This window comes from Stenella coeruleoalba (genome assembly GCF_951394435.1).
Source record: "Stenella coeruleoalba genome assembly, chromosome: 3".
Taxonomy (NCBI): Eukaryota; Metazoa; Chordata; class Mammalia; order Artiodactyla; family Delphinidae; genus Stenella; species Stenella coeruleoalba.
The window spans coordinates 152,013,820-152,034,747 of record NC_137148.1 but is presented as its reverse complement, the minus strand read 5'-3'; the positions used below and the strand labels follow the sequence as shown (position 1 = coordinate 152,034,747).

General features: G+C 42.0%; 1 pseudogene across 1 annotated transcript; it reads left to right on the top strand.

Annotated features, from left to right (window-relative positions):
* Positions 1–2,129: 2,129 nt before the first annotated feature.
* On the top strand, positions 2,130–20,489 carry LOC307185045 (UDP-N-acetylglucosamine--peptide N-acetylglucosaminyltransferase 110 kDa subunit-like; annotated as a pseudogene). The gene is made up of 2 exons: positions 2,130–9,410; positions 16,735–20,489. The product of its transcript is annotated as a UDP-N-acetylglucosamine--peptide N-acetylglucosaminyltransferase 110 kDa subunit-like (transcript).
* The last annotated feature ends 439 nt before the right edge of the window (positions 20,490–20,928 follow it).

The following is a 20,928-nucleotide window of genomic DNA, read 5'->3' as shown; positions in this document are numbered from 1 at the left end:
AGTTTCCCAAAGTTCCCTGTATTCACATTCTAAGAGGAAAAATGGTATTTTAAGTCACTGTTCTCCACCTTATATTATTTATAATCACTCCTCGTGATCTCTTCCTTCCAAGAAACGTGATCCTGAGAAGTGTCCTTTGTTTGTCTTTGTGGAATAAGTGATGAGGATGCATCCTGGAGACCTGTGAGATGTTCAACTTGTGGCATAATGAAACTAGGATGGAGAGTTCTGGAAAGATCTGGAAAGGTGGCTGGTAGAGTGTGGCCAGATGTGGGAGAAGAGAGACATACAGAGAGAGGGAGAGGAAATTTTCAGAGGGAGAAAATGAAACAAATAATTAAATAAGTTTTGTTGTGTGGTGTGGGACGCAAGCCTTTCTCTCCCCCTTTCCTTCACAATGTCTTTCTTAAAGACTGTGTTTTTCATTAGTTTTACTGAGATAGGATTTGCCGTTTTGTTTGGATACTGAGAATGGACCCATGGGAACAGTTACATTTGGGTTATCTCTGACTATCTTTAACGAAGAACATAAATATTGGCCACACTATCTATGCACATGCTATCACCATGCCTTTTTTGTTCTCTGTTCATATATCTAAGTCCTCTTCTTTCTTTAAGGTCAATCTCAAATCTCATCTGAAATGTACATTTATTGATAGATTCAACCCATAATGAACTGTCCCTTCTTTGTCCTCCTTAGGCTCTGATTATTTATAAAAACTCATTTTTGAACTTAGAAACTGTCCAATATGATATATTAGTTATTTCACCAGCATATGTTATATCCTCAACACAATTATACGCTTTTGTGGGGCTGGGATCATACATTCTGTAATTTTTCTCAGTACTTACACTTACTTTGATAAAAAGCACATTCATTCATCTAAACATCATTTATTGGGTGTTAATTAAATATCTCAACTCAGTAAATATTGTTTGAATGAATGCATGCATGAATGAGGGAGTATGCAATAGGTAGCCTAATGTACCGCCCAATGTGAGAAAACCAAAAACATAAACACAAAAGCAAGCCAAAAAGTGGACCAGGACTTTCTGTAAAATATCCTGCTTTTTGTTGGATGATGCCATGAAAATCAAGGTGATCCTGAACGGTCTTAATAGCTGACCAAGAATAGTAAACAATTGAAATTCTCTCAGGCTTCTTCAACCCTATCACTGGACACATTTATACCTCTCAGGAATGGTATTAAAAGAAGAGATTAATAAAGCTTTTATAGATGAGTTGATAAATCTCTAAATATTTAAGTCTTCATTGCCTCCTAGGTTTTCTCTATTTTGGGTTTCCAAAAGATTTCAATAAACCACAGGATAATTAAAAATTAGACATTATCTTTCTTACCTTGACGTTTTTTGATGGTAAACACCTTTTTATTGTCTCCATAGTGCTGCCCGATTTCCACCAGTACAGTACTTAAGTGAATTTTGCTCTGGATGGTGGACTATATAAGATGGAAACGAATTGTTTGTATATGTTTTAGAATTCTTCAAAAGGGCCTGGCCATGGAAATGCATTGAATATTACTTAAATAACTAAAGTAACTTCCTCAGAATTATTATTCTATTCTGGTTAGGATACTATCTGCTCTGGTTTGTTAAAATTTCGCTTTAGAGTGGTTTTAATTTTGTTTCTGATAGGGTCCTAGGATTTATTGCCACGCCCATCCTGCATCTGTTTTTCTTTGAATTACTCTCCTTGCAGTTTCTGATTCATACAGGGCCTTACAGGTTAGTGACAACCTGGCCATCACAACGCTGGGAAGGACAGGCCTACTTTTCAGAGGTGTTGATGTTTTCCGTACCTGAAGGTTTTCAAGAGATATCAGTCTTCCTCACCACCTCCCTTGGCCCTCTTAATGGACTAAGCAGTTCCTCATGAAATTTCTGTAGGATATCTGTACCAACTTCTCAATATTGTTCCATCCTGAGTCTAAATTCCTGGCCTCAAGGTAATGTTAGATTCCTAGCTCCAGCCCCTATTTACATAAGGCCTATACTAAGGAACGGAACCCACAGATATCAGTCCGCTCTTCTTTCTCTGGATTTAATTTCTCTGTTACTTTCTGAAACATGCAGGTGTTCCTTTCTTTCTTTTAATCTCGGCTATGTGCTTTTAACTTTTTCAAAATTGACCCAGAATTTACATGTGTCTCCAGTAAGAGTACATTAAATTGAGCTTAGTCTGCTATTCTACTGGCATATTTGAGATCCAGATAATTTGCTACTTAACTGGATTCAATGACCTGTATATTTCAGGCATCTAAAACTCACCATGTTCCAAATTTCCTTCCTTATAGTTAGTAATTTTCTTGGGAATCTGGATGAGATTAAATGGAATAAAGTTAGTGAGTGGTCCAGGAATGCCTGAAAGTTTGTTTGTCAGAGTGGCCAGGGAAAGTTAAGCAAGGAAGAAAAGCAAATGAAAAACAGAATCCCATTATTATGGCTGAGTTTACTCCCAGGATTCCATGCAGAGCTCTCTGTAGAGCTGGGTTGGGTTATAACTTATGCCAGAGCTCTACGTGGGGCTGACACCATCTCATGCCAAGCTCTCAGTTCTGGGCTAACGTCATCTCTGGTCCACTCTGTGGAGTGGAAACTTCGGAGGAATGGCCAATGTGTTCTGCGGCGTAGGAAGAGGGAAATTGTGAATGTGACTTTCTAAATTGTGGAGGAACTAACCACTGTAAATATGCCTTGAACTGTGTTGTTTAATTTGACCAGTCAGATCAATGACATTCCCCTTGAATGAAATGCTGCTACATATATGAGCAGAAAAACAAAACTGGTGTAAGAAATAGATAGCTAGTGGAAAGCAGCCGCATAGCACAGGGCGATCCGCTCAGTGCTTTGTGACCACCTAGAGGGGTGGGATAGGGAGGGTGGGAGGGAGAGAGATGCAAGAGGGAAGAGATATGGGGACATATGTATAACTGATTTACTTTGTTATAAAGCAGAAACTAACACACCATTGTAAAGTAATTATACTCCAATAAAGATGTTAAAAAAAAAAAACTGGTATAAGGAGATGGAGAGACTGGAAGTCTTATTTTCCCACCAATTAACTTTGCCTCTGACCATGACCTTCCCTTTGAGTCTCCTAGACCTTGGGGATGATCACAACCCCTTGGGTTGGGTGACGGCAACCCCATCTTCACTAGAACCTCTATAGTTAACTTTTGATTTTTCCCACTCCATCTATCCATCCCATGTATGCAGTCAGACATTTGATCTTGGACTTTTCCTGACAAAATGTGCTTGAATATAACCATTTCTTTTCACTCCCACTGCTACTATTGTCACTGCCTTAACTAGGGCTTTATCTTTAAGTTCTTTATATAAATATATAAATATCTATATATAAATATACAAATAAAATATAGTATTAATTCTGATGATTTTAAAGTCTTTTCTTGAGAAAGATTTTTCCTGATAAAGATACACAATATCTTATATAAATATATTTGTATTATCTGTTCTTAGAATTTTAGTCATATGATTCTATCTCTTGGTTTGTCTAGAACTTTTTGATTGAATGCTGGCTATTTTATTTGGCTTTTTTTGTTTTTCTCAGTGGAAACGTTGTTTTGCTTCCAAATATTTTATTCTACCTGGAAGTAGCAAATCTTCAAATTACAGTTTTTTAAATGCTTTCAAATATCAATACTATAGGTGTCACAAAATCTAGAAAAATGACATTTAAAAATGAACTACTGCCAGATGTGTCTCTATAAAACTTTTCCCCCACTCTTTTAGCTATATATTCTTTAACTGCCTCCTCATACGACAGTTTATGTATTTTCGAAATAAAATTTTAAGAAATAAACTTTGTAGTTTATAGACATAGATTTCTTGTAACATGGTTGATTAGAATTTGCTTCTAGTTATTAATAGTTTAGAAAAGTTTATTTCAGCTTCACAATTTATTATTGATAATGTCACATTAATTTTCATTGTTAACTTTGAGAAAACCTCTATGGATTACTTCCTCATAAATATTTACTATTATAAATGCATTACTGATTTCAGTACTGCTATAGGTTTGTGCATTACAGGAATTCTGATAAAATACTCATTCACACCATTCCATTACACACATTGTTGATGGGGTATATTCTTTTATTTATTTATTTATTTTTGGCTGTGTTGGGTCTTCGTTGCTGTGCGCAGGCTTTCTCTACTTGCAGGAAGTGGGGGCTACTCTTTGTTGCGGTACACAGGCTTCTCATTGCGGTGGCTTCTCGTTGCAGAGCACGAGCGCTAGGCACGCAGGCTTCAGTAGTTGTGGCTCGCAGGCTCAGTTGTCGTGGCTCACGGGCTCTAGAGCGCAGGCTCCGTAGTTGTGGCACACCGGCTTAGTTGCTCCGTGGAATGTGGGATCTTCCCGGACCAGGGCTCGAACCCTTGTCCCCTGCATTGGCAGGTGGCTTCTTAACCACGGCGCCATCAGGGAAGCCCCTGGAGTATATTCTTGACAGAAGAAAATTTCCCGTTTTGACTAAGCATTGATGAGAACTGAATCTTTGACTTATCTTTCACATGCCTGATGATTGAAATAATTTTCCACAGAATAGCTTCTGGTTTTGTACTTTTCAGTTCTTTTTTTCTTCTTCAAACGCACATGCTTTGAGAGCTGTGAAGTGCAAGACATGGCTATATTGTAAGGTGGTTTTTGTCCTTATGCTTCTGTGTCTTGTGCTAGTTAAGTCAGTAGAGTAGTCAGTATGAGTACTGGAAGTTATTCCTGTAATGGGATAGTATATAGTCAATTACATATGGTGGTGTCTGAAAATCACATAATAGCCTCACTTAAAACATCTCCTTAGGGCTTCCCTGGTGGCGCAGTGGTTGAGAGTCCATGCCGATGCAGGGGACAGGGGTTCGTGCCCCGGTCCGGGAAGATCCCACATGCCGCGGAGCGGCTAGGCCCGTGAGCCATGGCCGCTGAGCCTGTGCGTCCAGAGCCTGTGCTCCACAACGGGAGAGGCCACAACAGTGAGAGGTCCGCGTACCACAGAACAAAAGAAAATCTCCTTAGCCAGATTTCAAAAAAGCCTGTGGCCATTCCAATATGATCCAACATAGCGGAATATGATAGAAGGAAAATTGGCAAAGAAAGAGACGCTGGTCTTACCTGATGGAAGTGAAAATATCTCACTTTTGACAATTTTGCAAAAACCTATAATTACATGAACTAATTTCTAGGGTTCTTCATAGGACCTAAAAAGGAACCCATAGAGTTGTGGAACAACAATAGAAGCTTCTGTGATGAGAAGCCCGGGCACCGCAACAAAGAGTAGCCCCCGCTCGCCGCAACTGGAGAAAGTCTGCACGCACTATTGAAGACCCAATGCAGCCAAAATAAAAATAAATAAATAAAAATAAATAAATTTATTTTTAAAAAAGTAATACTCAGGTTTGAGGCATGAGAAATATGATGAGGAGAAATTAACTAATCCTTTCAGAACTTTTAAAATATCAAACTCAGTCTCTAAGATTTTAGCATTATATACAACATCGGTTACTTATTAGTGGTTTGGGAAGGCCAATTTAAAATTTTCTGATCTTACTGTATTGAAATTCACGGCCCTAATGTTTTCCACATTGACTGTATGAATGATGAAGTAAAGTCAATCATGTATTTCCTTTCCAACTAGGCAGAAAACAAAATTTTGAAAAGTGTTTGGACTACTGACTTTTGATTTCTTCTAAGGCAAGTGTATAGGTAATTTTTATTCCCTGATTAGGAGAAAAATGGTGGAAGAGGGCAGGGTTAAGAATTAAGATTTCAAGAGCGTGACAGTTAGACGACCAACCAGAGTTCCTAAGGTTCGGTGCCTGTAACTGTCGCCGCCGCTTAAGCCTGCCAAAGCAGTGGTACGGCTGCTGCCCTCGTATTTGCTACCTCTAGAAACATTCTTGCCAGTAGTGGCGGCAGCGGGACTCAATTACCCCCTTTTATCACTCTCTGCAGAAGCTCCAGATGGCGTCTTCTGTGGGCAACGTGGCCGACAGCACAGAACCAACGAAACGTATGCTTTCCTTCCAAGGGTTAGCTGAGTTGGCACATCGAGAATATCAGGCAGGAAATTTTGAGGCAGCTGAGAAACACTGCATGCAGCTGTGGAGACAAGAGCCAGACAATACTGGAGTACTTTTATTACTTTCATCTCTACACTTCCAGTGTCGAAGGCTGGACAGATCTGCCCACTTTAGTACTCTGGCAATTAAACAGAACCCTCTTCTGGCAGAAGCCTATTCGAATTTGGGGAATGTGTACAAGGAAAGAGGGCAGTTGCAGGAAGCAATTGAGCATTACCGGCATGCATTGCATCTCAAACCAGATTTCATCGATGGTTATATTAACCTGATATTAACCTGGCAGCCGCTTTGGTAGCAGCAGGCGACATGGAAGGGGCAGTACAAGCTTACGTCTCTGCTCTTCAGTGCAATCCTGATTTGTACTGTGTTCGCAGTGACCTGGGGAACCTGCTCAAAGCCCTGGGTCGCTTGGAAGGAGCCAAGGCATGTTATTTGAAAGCAATGGAGACGCAACCGAACTTTGCAGTAGCTTGGAGTAATCTTGGCTGTGTTTTCAATGCACAAGGGGAGATTTGGCTTGCAATTCATCACTTTGAAAAGGCTGTCACCCTTGACCCCAGTTTTCTGGATGCTTATATCAATTTAGGAAATGTCTTGCAAGACGCACGGATTTTTGACAGAGCTGTGGCAGCTTACCTTTGTGCCCTAAGCTTGAGCCCAAATCATGCAGTGGTACATGCCAACCTGGCTTGTGTATACTATGAGCAAGGCCTGATAGATCTGGCAATAGACACCTACAGGCGAGCTATTGAATTGCAACCACATTTCCCTGATGCTTACTGCAACCTAGCCAACGCTCTGGAAGGGAAGGGCAGTGTTGCCGAAGCAGAAGATTGTTATAATACAGCTCTGCGGCTGTGTCCCACCCATGCAGACTCTCTGAATAACCTAGCCAATATCAAAGGAGACCAGGGGAACATTGAAGAGGCAGTTCGCTTGTATCGTAAAGCATTAGAAGTCTTCCCAGAGTTTGCTGTTGCCCATTCAAATTTAGCAAGTGTATTGCAGCAGCAGGGAAAACTGCAGGAAGCTCTGATGCATTATAAGGAGGCTGTTCGAATCAGTCCTACCTTTGCTGATGCCTACTGTAACATGGGAAACACTCTAAAGGAGATGCAGGATGTTCAGGGAGCCTTGCAGTGTTATACTCGTGCCATTCAGATTAACCCTGCACTTGCGGATGCCCACAGCAATCTGGCTTCCATTCACAAGTATTCAGGGAATATTCCAGAAGCAATTGCTTCTTATCGCACTGCTCTGAAGCTTGAACCTGATTTTCCTGACGCTTATTGTGATTTGGCTCATTGCCTGCAGATTGTCTGTGATTGGACAGACTATGATGAGCGAATGAAGAAGTTGGTCAGCATTGTGGCTGACCAGCTGGAGAAGAATAGGTTGCCTTCTGTGCAGCCTCATCATAGTATGCTCTATCCTCTTTCTCATGGCTTCAGGAAGGCTATTGCTGAGAGCCATGGGAACCTCTGTTTGGATGAGATCAGTGTCCTTCATAAACCACCGTACGAACATCCAAAAGACTTGAAGCTCAGTGATGGTCGACTGCGTGTAGGATACGTGAGTTCTGACTTTGGGAATCATCCTACTTCTCATCTTATGCAGTCTATTCCAGGCATGCACAATCCTGATAAATTTGAGGTATTCTGTTATGCCCTGAGCCCAGATGATGGCACAAACTTCCGAGCGAAGGTGATGGCAGAAGCCCATCATTTCATTGATCTTTCTCAGATTCCATGCAATGGGAAAGCAGCTGATCGCATCCATCAAGATGGTATACACATCCTTGTAAATATGAATGGTTATACCAGGGGTGCTCGAAATGAACTCTTTGCTCTCAGGCCAGCTCCTATTCAGGCAATGTGGCTGGGCTACCCTGGGACCAGTGGTGTGCTTTTCATGGATTATATCATCACAGATCAGGAAACTTCACCTGCTGAAGTTGCTGAGCAGTATTCTGAGAAACTGGCTTATATGCCCCATACTTTCTTTATTGGTGATCATGCTAATATGTTCCCTCACCTGAAGAAGAAGGCAGTCATCGATTTTCAGTCCAATGGGCACATTTATGACAATCGGATTATGCTGAATGGCATCGACCTCAAAGCATTTCTTGATAGTCTCCCCAATGTGCAGATTGTCAAGATGAAATGTCCTGATGGAGGAGACAATGCAGACAGCAGTAATACGGCTCTTAATATGCCTGTCATTCCTATGAATACTATTGCAGAGGCAGTTATTGAAATGATTAACAGAGGACAAATTCAGATAACAATTAATGGATTCAGTCTTAGCAATGGACTGGCAACTACCCAGATCAACATTAAGGCTGCCACTGGAGAGGAGGTTCCCCGTACCATTATTGTAACCACACGTTCTCAGTACGGGTTACCGGAAGATGCCATTGTGTACTGTAACTTCAATCAGTTATATAAAATTGACCCATCTACTTTGCAGATGTGGACAAATATTCTGAAGCGTGTTCCCAATAGTGTACTGTGGCTGTTGCATTTTCCAGCAGTAGGAGAACCTAATATTCAACAGTATGCACAAAATATGGGCCTTCCCCAGAACCGTATCATTTTTTCACCTGTTGCTCCTAAAGAGGAACATGTTCGGAGAGGCCAGCTGGCTGATGTCTGCTTGGACACTCCACTCTGTAATGGACACACCACAGGGATGGATGTCCTTTGGTCAGGGACACCCATGGTGACTATGCCAGGAGAGACTCTTGCTTCCCGAGTTGCAGCTTCCCAGCTCACTTGTTTAGGCTGTCTTGTGCTTATTGCTCAAAATAGACAAGAATATGAAGACATAGCTGTGAAACTGGGAACTGATCTAGAATACCTGAAGAAACTTCGTGGCAAAGTCTGGAAGCAGAGAACATCTAGCCCTCTGTTCAACACCAAACAATACACAATGGACCTAGAGCGGCTCTATCTACAGATGTGGGAGCATTACGCAGCTGGCAACAAACCTGATCACATGATTAAGCCTGTTGAAGTCACTGAGTCGGCCTAAATAATGACTGTGTGCACAGGAGAATTACCCTGTACCTGAGCCTCAACCTTCTGGGGCAAAGGGAACTACTTTTTCCTTATCTGTACAATACCATGCTGCAGATGGGTGACAGACAATGATAAGAAATAGCACAGCCAGACTTGCTTCCTGCATGATCATGATCACGATAGGGAGAGACACAAGAGATGGGAAACTGCTGTTCCACAAGGAGTCTCCATAGAATTTTGCAGCAGCCAGGTGTCTGGAAGGTCTGGAAGGTAAGTGTGGAAGGTCTGATCTCCCTTGGTCTTCCATGGGATGGATGGTTAGTGTGGAAGGGAGATAGAGATTGCCCAGCCATTTTGTGATTATCATGGATTGATTGAGTCTTCTGAATTAATATTTTTCTTTATATTTTGGGTATTGGAGCTTTTAAAAATGTTTGGTTTCAGGTATTTTTATTCATGTGAAGTGTATATGATTCTCTTGAGATAAGGTTTTAAGCTATAATATTCCTTGTTTTAGTTTCTGAACTCTACAGATAAATGGGGACTTTGCTGGTGTAGTCTTTTTATAGGTTTTATAAACCACTTGAGCCTATATCAGTCATTTTAGTGTCTGACATAATGTTTGGAACTATCAGTGCTTTGTTGGTTTATAGATGATGGCTTAAATTCTTTTCCTGGTCCGTTTCCTTCTTCCCCTCCCTCCACTTTAAAAATTCTCCTGTAACTTGGCTAACAAAAAACCAAGTCTGATCCAAACCTCCCAGAGCGTTTCTCTTAAACGCATCATCTGGTGCCAAATGAAGATCCTTAGGAGTGATTATTAATTCTGAAGGGCACAGTTGTGGTACTGTCACTGATGATAATAATAATGGATTTTTGGCCTAGAGTGTTGACCTATTTCACCAGTGTTTTACCGTTGACTGCCCCTCTATGCTGCTTCCAAAAGTCATAGTGTGTGATAAGATTTTTACTTTCATTTCTAAAGTTTTTTTTTTTTTAGTGAGTCCTGTTCTTCCTTTTTCTTTCAGCAGAAATGAAATCCCAGATAAGTATAAGTATTCAAATATTTGATCAGTAAGTCACAGTTATCTCCAGTACATTAAATAACTTTCATCAAAGAAACATGTTATAGGTAAAAAGCTCTGAAGGACCAGCTATGTATATGATAATTATGTTTCAGATCTTCTAGGGTATTATATATAATAACTTGTCTTCTGGACGTGGTCTTGGATTCAGCCTCGGTAGTAGCGAACTGCACTGCTACTTGGTTTGGAGTACAAATTAGACTTTAGCCCTCCTGGAGGTTGAGTTTTTGGTATTGAAAACCATAGGAATGAAATTATTGTATTTCAGCAAAGGATCGAGGGCTTGAGGCTTAAAAAAGGCAACATATGTGTGGGAAGCAGTCAGCCTTGAAAGCAGGTAAGGACATGCCAGGCATGCGGCCGCTGCTCGAAGGGAATGTCCCTACTTGTTCCCCTCCTTATTCCATTCCATGGGAGATAAATCACCAGGGCCCAGAGATCAGAAAGAATGTAAAATTTGACAAGCAAAGCTGTCTCCCCTCTGCACGTGCAGGTTATTTTTGATGCTTCTGGGTTTATGGGTTTTCTCCCAGGGAAGTTAACCTTGAGCCGAGACAGTCTGTAGATAATGTAAACCACCATCTGGCAAGCTTCCTTTCTCTAGTCTATTTAATCTGCAACTGTAGCATAATGACTTTGGAATTACTGTTGCTGTATTACCAAAATCTTAAACTAGGATATTTTTGACAAATGCGGTCCTTAGTTAATTTTTAGAGCTACAAACTGTCAGATGGCTCTGAAATAACAATTGTATGGCTATTCTTCACGGTGATCACAATATGGTAATGACCTTGAGGTATCACTAAAAAGCAGGAAGGTGTGAGTCTTCCTTTGGTTCCGGAGTGAAATGCGAGTTGGAGTTGGAAAAGAGGCCCACAACCAAGTGTTAGAGAAGGAAATGTGAGGTCATTAGTTAAAAACCAGGTTGAAGTTAAGGTGAAGAGGCATGAGGAAATGGGCAACTGTTACAGTATTACAAAGATCATCAAGAAGCATATCCATGAATGTGGTTTGTATTGCAATCTGCTGAAAAAGAGACAAATATCCTGGCCTGGCCTTCATGGAGATTATATTTTATTGATTCTGATAATAGATTATTGTTGAAAAGGGCCTCCTATAAATTATAACCATGCAAAGGCAGCAAGATAATTTTTTTTCCTTTATGTATGTGTTTCTCATTCCTACTCACTTCTCTCTTAGGGGAAGAGAAAATCACAAAAAACAAAATTGTCAAGTCTCAGCTATTCCTTTTCAAAATAATTTTTTTCCAAATTCCAGTGGAGGCAATAGGTTAACTGTTAAGATTTGTAAGGCTCAAATAGCTAGATTTTTACAAAGTGTAGCCAAATTTTCTTCCATACATAATAGCTTTGGAAAGAATATGTGATGATGCAAAGTTGGAAAAAGGTGGTTTTTCTTCTGTGAATGGCTTCACTGTGTTGGGAGAAGAGGCACAGAAGAAATCAAAGTAATTAAACATGGGGTGAGTTTTCCTGATAGGGGACTCTAGTGCTTTAAAATAGACTAGATAATCCTAGGGATAATCTGAGGGTAGAACAGACCAATGCCTCATTTCCAGTCTGGTACCCTGGAAGAAAACAGTGTATTTCCTTTGAGGTCTTGAGAGGTTTCTCTTCTGCTTTGTTTTATTTTTGGTTCATTTTGTAATCAACCTTATTAAGGTATCATTTACATACAATAAAATGCAAACATTTTTAGTCAACTGTTCAGTGACTTTTAAATAATGTATACATTTGTATAACTAGCACCCCCATAAAGATAGATAACAATCCTAAAACCCTAGAAAGTTTCCTCCTAGGCTTTTGCAAAAGTATCCCCATCTCCCACCCCAAGGCCACCACGGATCTGCTTTTTATCTTTAGAGATGACTTTTGCCCAGTTTAGAATTTCATGTAAGTTGAATAATACAGTCGGTGCCCTTCTGATCTGGCTTCACTTGCTCAGCATATGGTTTTTGAGATTCATTCATGTTGGGATGTTTTAAACCAGGACTTTAGCCTGGGTGGCTGATGTTGTCTGAAGGCACCTATAGGTACATCTGAGTCTCTGGCATTGTCACTGTCTGTTCTTGGCTCCGTATTTTCAACTTTACTAAAAACCACAAGGTTGAAGTAAGGAAGATCATTGTCAGTATAATGGAGGTGAAGTGGGTTCTGTTATATAATATTCTCAGCAAAAATTGACCTGCTTGGAATCACTGTGTTGATAATCGACAAGGATTCTCTTCCTCCAAAAGCCTTGATACTATAAAACTTCTAAAGGACGCTGTCCTAGGACCCTTCTTTTAGTTTTCATATTTTGGGAAACATTTCTGGAAAATTCAACTGCTCGCAACCTGAAAGAAGCAATTATTCACCTGAAGGCTAACTCTGCTAAAGTTGAGTTGTCCGACCTTTACATGCTGATAGAAGCCAAATAGCCTTGCAAAACAATGCTCTCTTATTGGATATAAGCATATAGATTGTTTTAAGGTGGACGTGTGTATGCAGTAAAGTGAAATAACAAAGAATCTTTGCGTTTCCCTTGCTGTTTTTTTTTTATTTTTTCATTTAAGTTTCTATAGCGTATGCTAATAGCTCAGGGAAACCTCAGGTTAGTTTTAGGTCCACTCTTTATGTAAATGTTGAAGTACTCCATACCCACCTTTTTTCTACCTTCCTTCTTTTCTTCCTTCTTTCCTTTCTAACTTCTTATAATCCATTATACTTAATCCTGCATTTGCTGAGGTGGCAATTAGTGTAGGAAAATACTGTGAAATTTTGCTGTTCAGAATGCATGTTGACCAAATTCTATATTGAGAAAGGTCTGAATTTACCCAGAGTAACCCTTTCTCAGCGTCTTTGAATAAAGGCCATAGAAAGTGGGCTATATATAGTATCCTGACAGGTATGTAGAATTCATAGCAATTGCCCTCAAAGAGCTTACCTAGCGTAGATGCATATGAATGCATTTAATAATTGCTTTATTGGCAGCAGTGCCAACATACACAGTCTATTTTGTTTTATATCATTCTCATTACCTGCTCTTTACCACTGTATACATTGCTAATGGCGTGGTTTCTATGGCTTGTGAATTTCACCGCCAAATAATACGTAATTTATTGCACACTTCAGTGTAGAAGATGGAGACTTCATAAATTTTCATGTGCTCGTTGCCCCTTTGGAATGTATTACACTGAGATCAGTCAAAGTAATAAATTTATTTCAAATGTGCGTGATAGGTAGACATCAATTAGGACTGATGGGCAATATTTCTTCCAGCAACATAACAGTTTTTAAAGACTAAGCCATTGAACGTGGAGTCACTGAACAGGGGACTCAGTTCACTGGGATCCTTCTTAGAAAAATAAAGGACAACTTGAATTGGATTTGTGTGGTTTATTCAAGTAGTAACTAATCATCTACATCTTGGTGAACTTAATTTGTCACAGTCGTTTGGTATTTTATTAACTCTCTTCCCTCGACTCTCACGAGAATCGATCATGAGTATCTTAAAACATACTAAGTCGTCTTCCATCCCTCTAAATCTAACTACAAGAGCACACTTTCCTTATCCAATGCAACTTACTATCTTTTAGAGTGGCTGGGGTTTTAATTCTCTACAAAATTAAAACCAGCAAAGAGAAACATTTTCAAGGAGCCACCACATTGTAGAGCTTTAGAAAGAAGACTTTAGAATTAAGGGCAACTATATCATTTTATAGCTAAAGCACCCGAGGCCTAAAATAGGCAGGTAACCATCGAGGTCAGGGAAAGGGGTGGAAGATCAGATTTCAAGCTGAGAAAGAGTCTACGGGGACTCAATATGAGCAGGTCAAAAACTGAAATGAGACCACGAATGTTCTGGGAAGGCTGGCATCTGGCCTCCAGTGTGGGATTCAGATGGGGAGTGGTTCCTGGGGGAACTGAGCTTCTGCAGTAGGCAGAGAAGTCCACCTCATCTCCGGAAAGTGCCACTGACATCAGGAAGTTGAGGGGAAAGAGCAATGAGTTCCAGTCCACCTGAGAAAGCAGGCCAGTCTGATTAACTCTGAATTTAGGCTTATTTCAGATACTTCTTGAGAAAGAACATGGACAAGAGCAAGTCCCACGCAGCCTCTTTTAAATCCATGCCCAGTATTTTCTGGTGGAGCTGCTTAAACCCTCCAAGTGACTCCAGTATTTTAATTTCACTCTGTATTTAATTCCGACAGTTCTATGATTGATTCTTTAATGGGCAAATAAGTAGGGTCACAAAAGAGTGCGAATGTATTTTACAGGATGAGGATGGGTGGAGTGGAGCAGTCTGGAACAGGACACCAATAAAAAGGGATTTTGGTAAAGAAGAACGTCATTAGAAATAGAGAGGAATTCGCAAGGAAATTAGTGCCTGACACCACGCCCTTCTCTCTGCATGTTTAGAAGCTAGTTTCTAATTTTATTTTCATAGGAGATGTCCCTGTGATGAACTGTCTTTAATTCCATACTATTTATCACATGGACATATTGTGAAGTTTGTGTGAGAGAAAGCAAGTATTAGAATTTGTCTTGCAAGCAGCTATAAGCACTGCCTGGAACAATCTAGGATAGAAGGAAAAGGAAAGGAAGGTGGAAACAAAGGAGAAAGACAGCTAATGATGCTGGAGTCTCTCGCTGGGATTTGTGGTATCTCTTTTTGAAACTAAGTACAGAAAGTCAGAACTTGACTGATTGTTTCTTGATCACGGTTTGTTTTCATTTTTGCTTTTTTCTTGCTCTCTCATCAGTTATTCCAGCCAGTGGCATGTCATTTTCAGTTTCAGTAAGCATGCTTGTCTTGTTTCCATTTGCATTATTCATGCAAACGTTGATTGAACTGATGACCCCGAGTTATCACGACAACATTAGATACACCAGTTGATACATTTCTTAATTTTAGAAAAAAATTACCTAGTGAAGGTTAAAATAACTCCTCTTCAATTTGTCATTTAAAAAAACTTCTCCTAACATACAATACCTCATTGCCTAACAATGCCAGATAAATGAAGAATTCCTATGTATTCATGAATGCAGGCTAGTCTGTATATTTTTTGGCAGGTATGACCGTTACCAAGGGTAATGGCCTTGTTTGCTGGCCATGTCCTGTCTCCTTGAAAGTTGTACTTTCTGTTGTCTTTCAGTTGGTCCATGGGATATCAGAGGTGAATTTATAAAACTATACTTCCCTTTACACTTACTTTGTTTTGTTTTGTTTTGTTTTGTTTTACTTGAAGTGTAGTTGATTGACAATGTTGTGTTTCAGGTGTACAGCCAAGAGATTCAGATATATATATTTCTTTTTCAGATCCGTTTCCTTTATAGGTTATTACAAGGTATTGAATATAGTTGCCTGTGCTATACAGCAGGACCTCGTAGTTATCTACTTTATACATAGTATACACTTACTTTGTGTGATCCACGCTGGTCAGACCACATAATTATTTTCACTTCTGATATAATTTTTTCAGGTCCAACCTCAAATCTTTGATGAGAAGATATTTTAAAATAAGTTTAGCATGTGTGTGCTCTAAATCCAACAGTAGTTATTAGAGATATGATTTTGCACTAGGTAGTCCTCTCTTTTTTGTTCTTGGCCAACCAATTGAAAATTCGTTTTTATTTTCTGCTTAGTTTGCTAGATGTTTATGACTATAATAAAAGTCTTAAATTTTGTCTCATATCTTAAAGCACAATCTGAATTAGCAATGGATATTGTGCTATACATAGGGGCTGTGATATAAATATAGTTTCTAACTTCAAAAACATATAGCCTAGAAGGGAACACAGACACATATGCAGCAACTATGGCAACTGCATTTGTTTACTAAGTGAAATAGCACTGAGATGGATAAAGTGCTAGCAAGCCTTGAACACGCAAATCAGCTTCAAAAATAGATGCGCAGTTCTTTAAAAATCTTTTTAACATTTTTCCAGGTACATGTAGAATATAACTTAGCATAAAAACGGTATGGGTTTGAGGATATGGGGAGGGAGAAGGTTAAGCTGTGACAAAGTGAGAGAGTGGCATGGACACATATACACTACCAAACATGAAATAGCTAGCTAGTGGGAAGAAGCCGCTTAGCACAGGGAGATCAGCTTGGTGCTTTGTGACCACCTGGATGGGTGGGATAGGGAGGGTGGGAGGGAGACAAAAGAGGGAGGGGTTATGGGGATGTATGTATATGTATAGCTGATTCACTTTGTTATATAGCAGAAACTAACACACCATTGTAAAGCAATTATACTCCAATAAGGACGTTAAAAATAAATAAATAAGGAAAAGAAGACTGACTCATCCAATTAAAAAAAAAAAGAAGTTCTCTTGTCCTGGATTCAAGAGAAGGGATGAAGTAAAAGGATGAGGAAGAACAAGAAGAGGAAATGTGAGCGTGGAGAGGGTAGGAGGAAGAGCAGAAGGCAAATAAGTGTATGTGCTTCCCTTGCCATCCCTGACTTTTTTTTTTTTTTTTTTTTTTTTTTGCGCTTCAGGAAAACCCAAAAGCCAGAGAAGAGCAAGGAGGTGGTCACCACTGCATGTGAACAAAAAGGTGGAGAGAAGAGAATGGTGGTAATCTGCGCAGGCAACTGGAGGATGACCTGAGTGCATCTCGCCAGGGAACGGTCCCTGTTCCACAGAACCCCTGAAGATGCCAGGCTCTTATGTTTAGATGGGGGGCCGAAGGCGTCTGTGGGGTCACCACATACATCACTCCTGGAGGTGTTGTTCACTCTTTGTAAAGAGTGTCCCTGGTGAGATTCAACATCTCCCTCTGCAGGACCCAGCCTTGCCCTCCCAACCCGCCGAGGTCAGCAGGCAACATCCCCAGTTAATCACCAAGTGTGGTGAGATATCTGGAGTGGCCCTGGTACCCCCCAGTTCAGGCGTCCTGGGGAAAGGGTGAGGAGGACAGAGGCACCGGGGCTTCTTCTCATGCAAGCAGACAGCTCACCTGGCCCAGCGCTGCTGCATCCCTGTGGGCACGCGGTAGCCCTGGCATCCGGTAGGGGACACTGCAGGATCCACACCTGGCTGGGATTTGCCCACCCCCTGGGGACCCCTCAGCCTCTGTGGAGCCCCACTGAAGGGCCTGGGTCACCTCATGGCACCATTTCTCAACCTGAGGTTCTATAGATTTTCCATAAATGTGTAAAAATTGAATACAACACACACACAAAATGAAGGCAATTCAAAGCAATGCTAATTTAGGATGAGTTAAAGGGCCAGGATTCCAAGTTAATTATGACCTTAAAATTAGATAACAAATACATCTGGTTTTATTACACGCTGAAAAGCAGTGCCTTCTACAAACTTTTCATGTTGGGATACAGCAAAGCTATAGAATTTATGATTCTATGACCACAGCATCAGGATATTTTTAAATTAAAAAGCACAGGCAAGTTTGGCTGGGGTGTTAAAGAAAGAAAAATGATTCTTAGGGGAAAAGGGAACATTGCGGTTCTCTGCCCACTTCCACTGTGCTGGTCTCATGATGGGCCGTGTTGCGTGTGGGCTGGAGGGACAGGGTCACTACTCTCACCTGTGTCATCAGACCTCCCACTCCTCACAGCGCCCAGGTGGGAGGGACCCACACTTTTCACCCTGTAGCCCCAGAGCCTCCCCTTTCCTCTGCATCACTTTCACTGTTCAGGGGACCAGTCACTTGAACACCGCCCGGCCAAATGCCCAGGTTAAATCGCCCCTGTAGGACAGGTCTCTCTGCTACCAGAACACACTTGGCAAAGAGCAGCAAACAGACCCCAGTGCCCTGGGGATGTGAGCCCTGGGGGATGTCAGGGCCCAAAGTGACTTGCAGGGTCTGAGTAGCCCCCTGGGTCCCACACACCGACCCCAGGAAGCCCACCTCCCCACTGACTCCAGTCCCTGCCTTTGTGTGGCAGGTTCTGGTCTGACACCTGTGAGGACTGTGACCTGGAGGCCTCAGCCTGAGACTCAGAGGGGATGGAGCCTGCGCAGCGTCTGGCAGCTTAAATGAGACACGAGGCCAAGGAAGGAGGGCCGCCTCTCTGCTCCCCCTCCGCTCCTGAGTCAGCTAGTGAGTGCCGGTTACTTCCTGTCGGAGCTGTACAGATTTAGCATAAATTTTAGATATAGGTCTTACTTTTAACAGTGAAAGGCTGTTACATCAAGCAAAATTGATCTTTTTTTTTTTTAAACATTTTTATGTAAGATAACACACAAGTATAGAAAAGCACCCTCCGCAAAGGGAGGGCTCAGTGAATTACAATGGGCGCTCCACTCTGGGGAGCAGTAGTTTTTCCCTCTGTAAAAGCCCAGATGCTTCTGAGAAGCTCCTCAGCTTCCTTACTCTGGCCCGACCTCCACAGCGGAAATCCCAAAGGGACTGGATTCTCCCAGCCCTCCAGCACCCTCCACTACTTTCTGATTGTGCTGCCACACTCATTTTGAGTTATTTGTGTGTAAATCACTGCACTTGGAATATACGTGGAGTAACTGATTTCATTCTTATAACCGAATAAGTTAGCACTTATTCTTCTCCCCTTCTACAGGAGGCAGCCAGGGTGCTGGGGACATCCTGTATATTGAACTGTGTGTTGGTAGCAGATGTGTTTATATTTACAAGAAACCATAAAGCTCTACGCTTAAGATCTGTGCCCTGTACCATACACCAAGGAAACTTCAATTAGAAAGAGATGCCAAAAAAATTTCCCCACAAAACAAACTTCAGGGCCAGGTGGCTTCCTCTGATTTCTACCAAACATTTAAGACAGAAACGATGCCCGTCTCCTACACACTCTTCCAGAGAACAGATACAGAGGGAACACACCCACACTGCTTTCATCGGACCAGGAGAATACTGATGTCATACCAGTAGCAGATATTACAGGACAGGAGAAATTACAAGCTAAAGACTTCTGAATGTCGATGTCAAAATCCAAAAGCAAATATTAGCAGTCTAAATCTAGAGGTTTTCAGAAAGGAAGGAAACTAGGATTTCGTGGCGGTATTTCCAGTGGTTGATGTGAACAGGATCACTGGGTGTTTGGGCGCTGCCTGGGAACGTGGAGAGAAGGGACAATGCCATCGGGTTAGTGGAATGAACGTTTGGTGACAGAGATTAGGAGGGCCTGGGTCATCTTCAGAGACAGTCCTGGGATGGGGTCTCTAGGCTGTGGCTATGGAGGGGTCCCTCTAGAAGGGCATGGGCCTCTCTCCTGTGCCACTGCAGGGTCTAGGGATGGATGAGGAGTTTGTAGGGGCTGGTTTTTGATGAGGAAGGATGAGCAGGGAAGGTGCGCCCTCAGAGCCAGTGCAGCCACGGCCCCTCCCCAGCCAGGCCGTAGCCCAGGCTACTCAGACAGTTGCTCACATCAATAGGCGACAGTGGGTCACGCCAGCTTTACCCACTAAACCACCAAGCACAGCCCAGCAGGCCACTGTCCTCATTAATCAGCACTACCTGTGCATCCAGGGCTGGTTGTTGAAGACCAAGCTAATTTGTTGGAGACGTGCCATGTGGGCAACTGGCTTGGAGAGACCAGAGCTCTGAGCCACGTGGAGACAAGCCGACCACTGGTCAGACCACCAGGAGGCTCACCCAGTGTGTGAAGACGCTGAGGGAGGAGGGACGTAGATGGGACCCCCTGATCCTTCAAGGGACCTTCTTTCAGGGATATTTAAGAGCTGTGGGGTCAGGGATCAACATGTAAGGGGGGCAGCAGGTCAGGCATGGGCCCTCCTGTTGGCTCAGACCCCTCCTGTCCTTGGAGCAACCATGGGGCAGGCAGGAGGATTGGGGGGATGGAGGGAGGGGAGCCCTGGGCTCAGGGGTCCAGAGCACCATCTAGAGGATTCAGGGGTTGAGGGATTTCTCTCCCAGGGAACCAACTACATTCCTGTCCCACATCCATCTGTCATCAGCTTTGCGACTCCGGGAAAGTCACTTAAAATCTCAACATTTTCGTGCCATGTACCATAAAATATGGTTCACAGCACCTGCCATGAGTTCCCCACGGGGCTGATGTGGGGATCACAGGAGATGATGACAGATATTCTTCACAAGCTCTAAAGCATCACACCCATAACCTTCCCCACTCCCCTGCCCTGTGGCATCCAGGTCCCCTCTCTGGAGGCAGCACTACCACATTTCTTGCTTATTCTTCCAGACATTTAATATTTGTACACTTAGGTAGCACTTATGAAGTAACCATCATTTTTCATCAGGGTCTACCTGATTTGCTGTATTAAGCTTCATCATGTGATACTAATAAGTGGGCCCTATTAATATTTCCGTTATCACAGAACAAGGAACTGAGGACAGAGGGTCTGCATAACTTTCCCAGGTTCACGTGGCTTCTGGTATGATTTGAATCCAGACCATCAGGCACCAGCCCCCACTCTGTCGGTCACTGTGCTGTGCTCCCTTTCTGTATTATCTCACTAAATAAAGTCATGTCCCCGTGCAGTCAGCCTGCTGGCTATTTTAACTGCACACCACATTGCAACACCCTCTTCTGAGCCCAGCTTCGATTCACTTTGACTCCCCTAGACTCCCCTAGGAGGCTGGTGAACAAAGAGAACAGACGTGTGACCTGGGAATGAATTGACACCTCTGCATGGTCTTCTCCCAGCAACATATCAATAGTTCTCTCAGTTTTTGTTGTGTTTTCCTGGATCATGACTCGTGTACCAAGAAGAAAAGG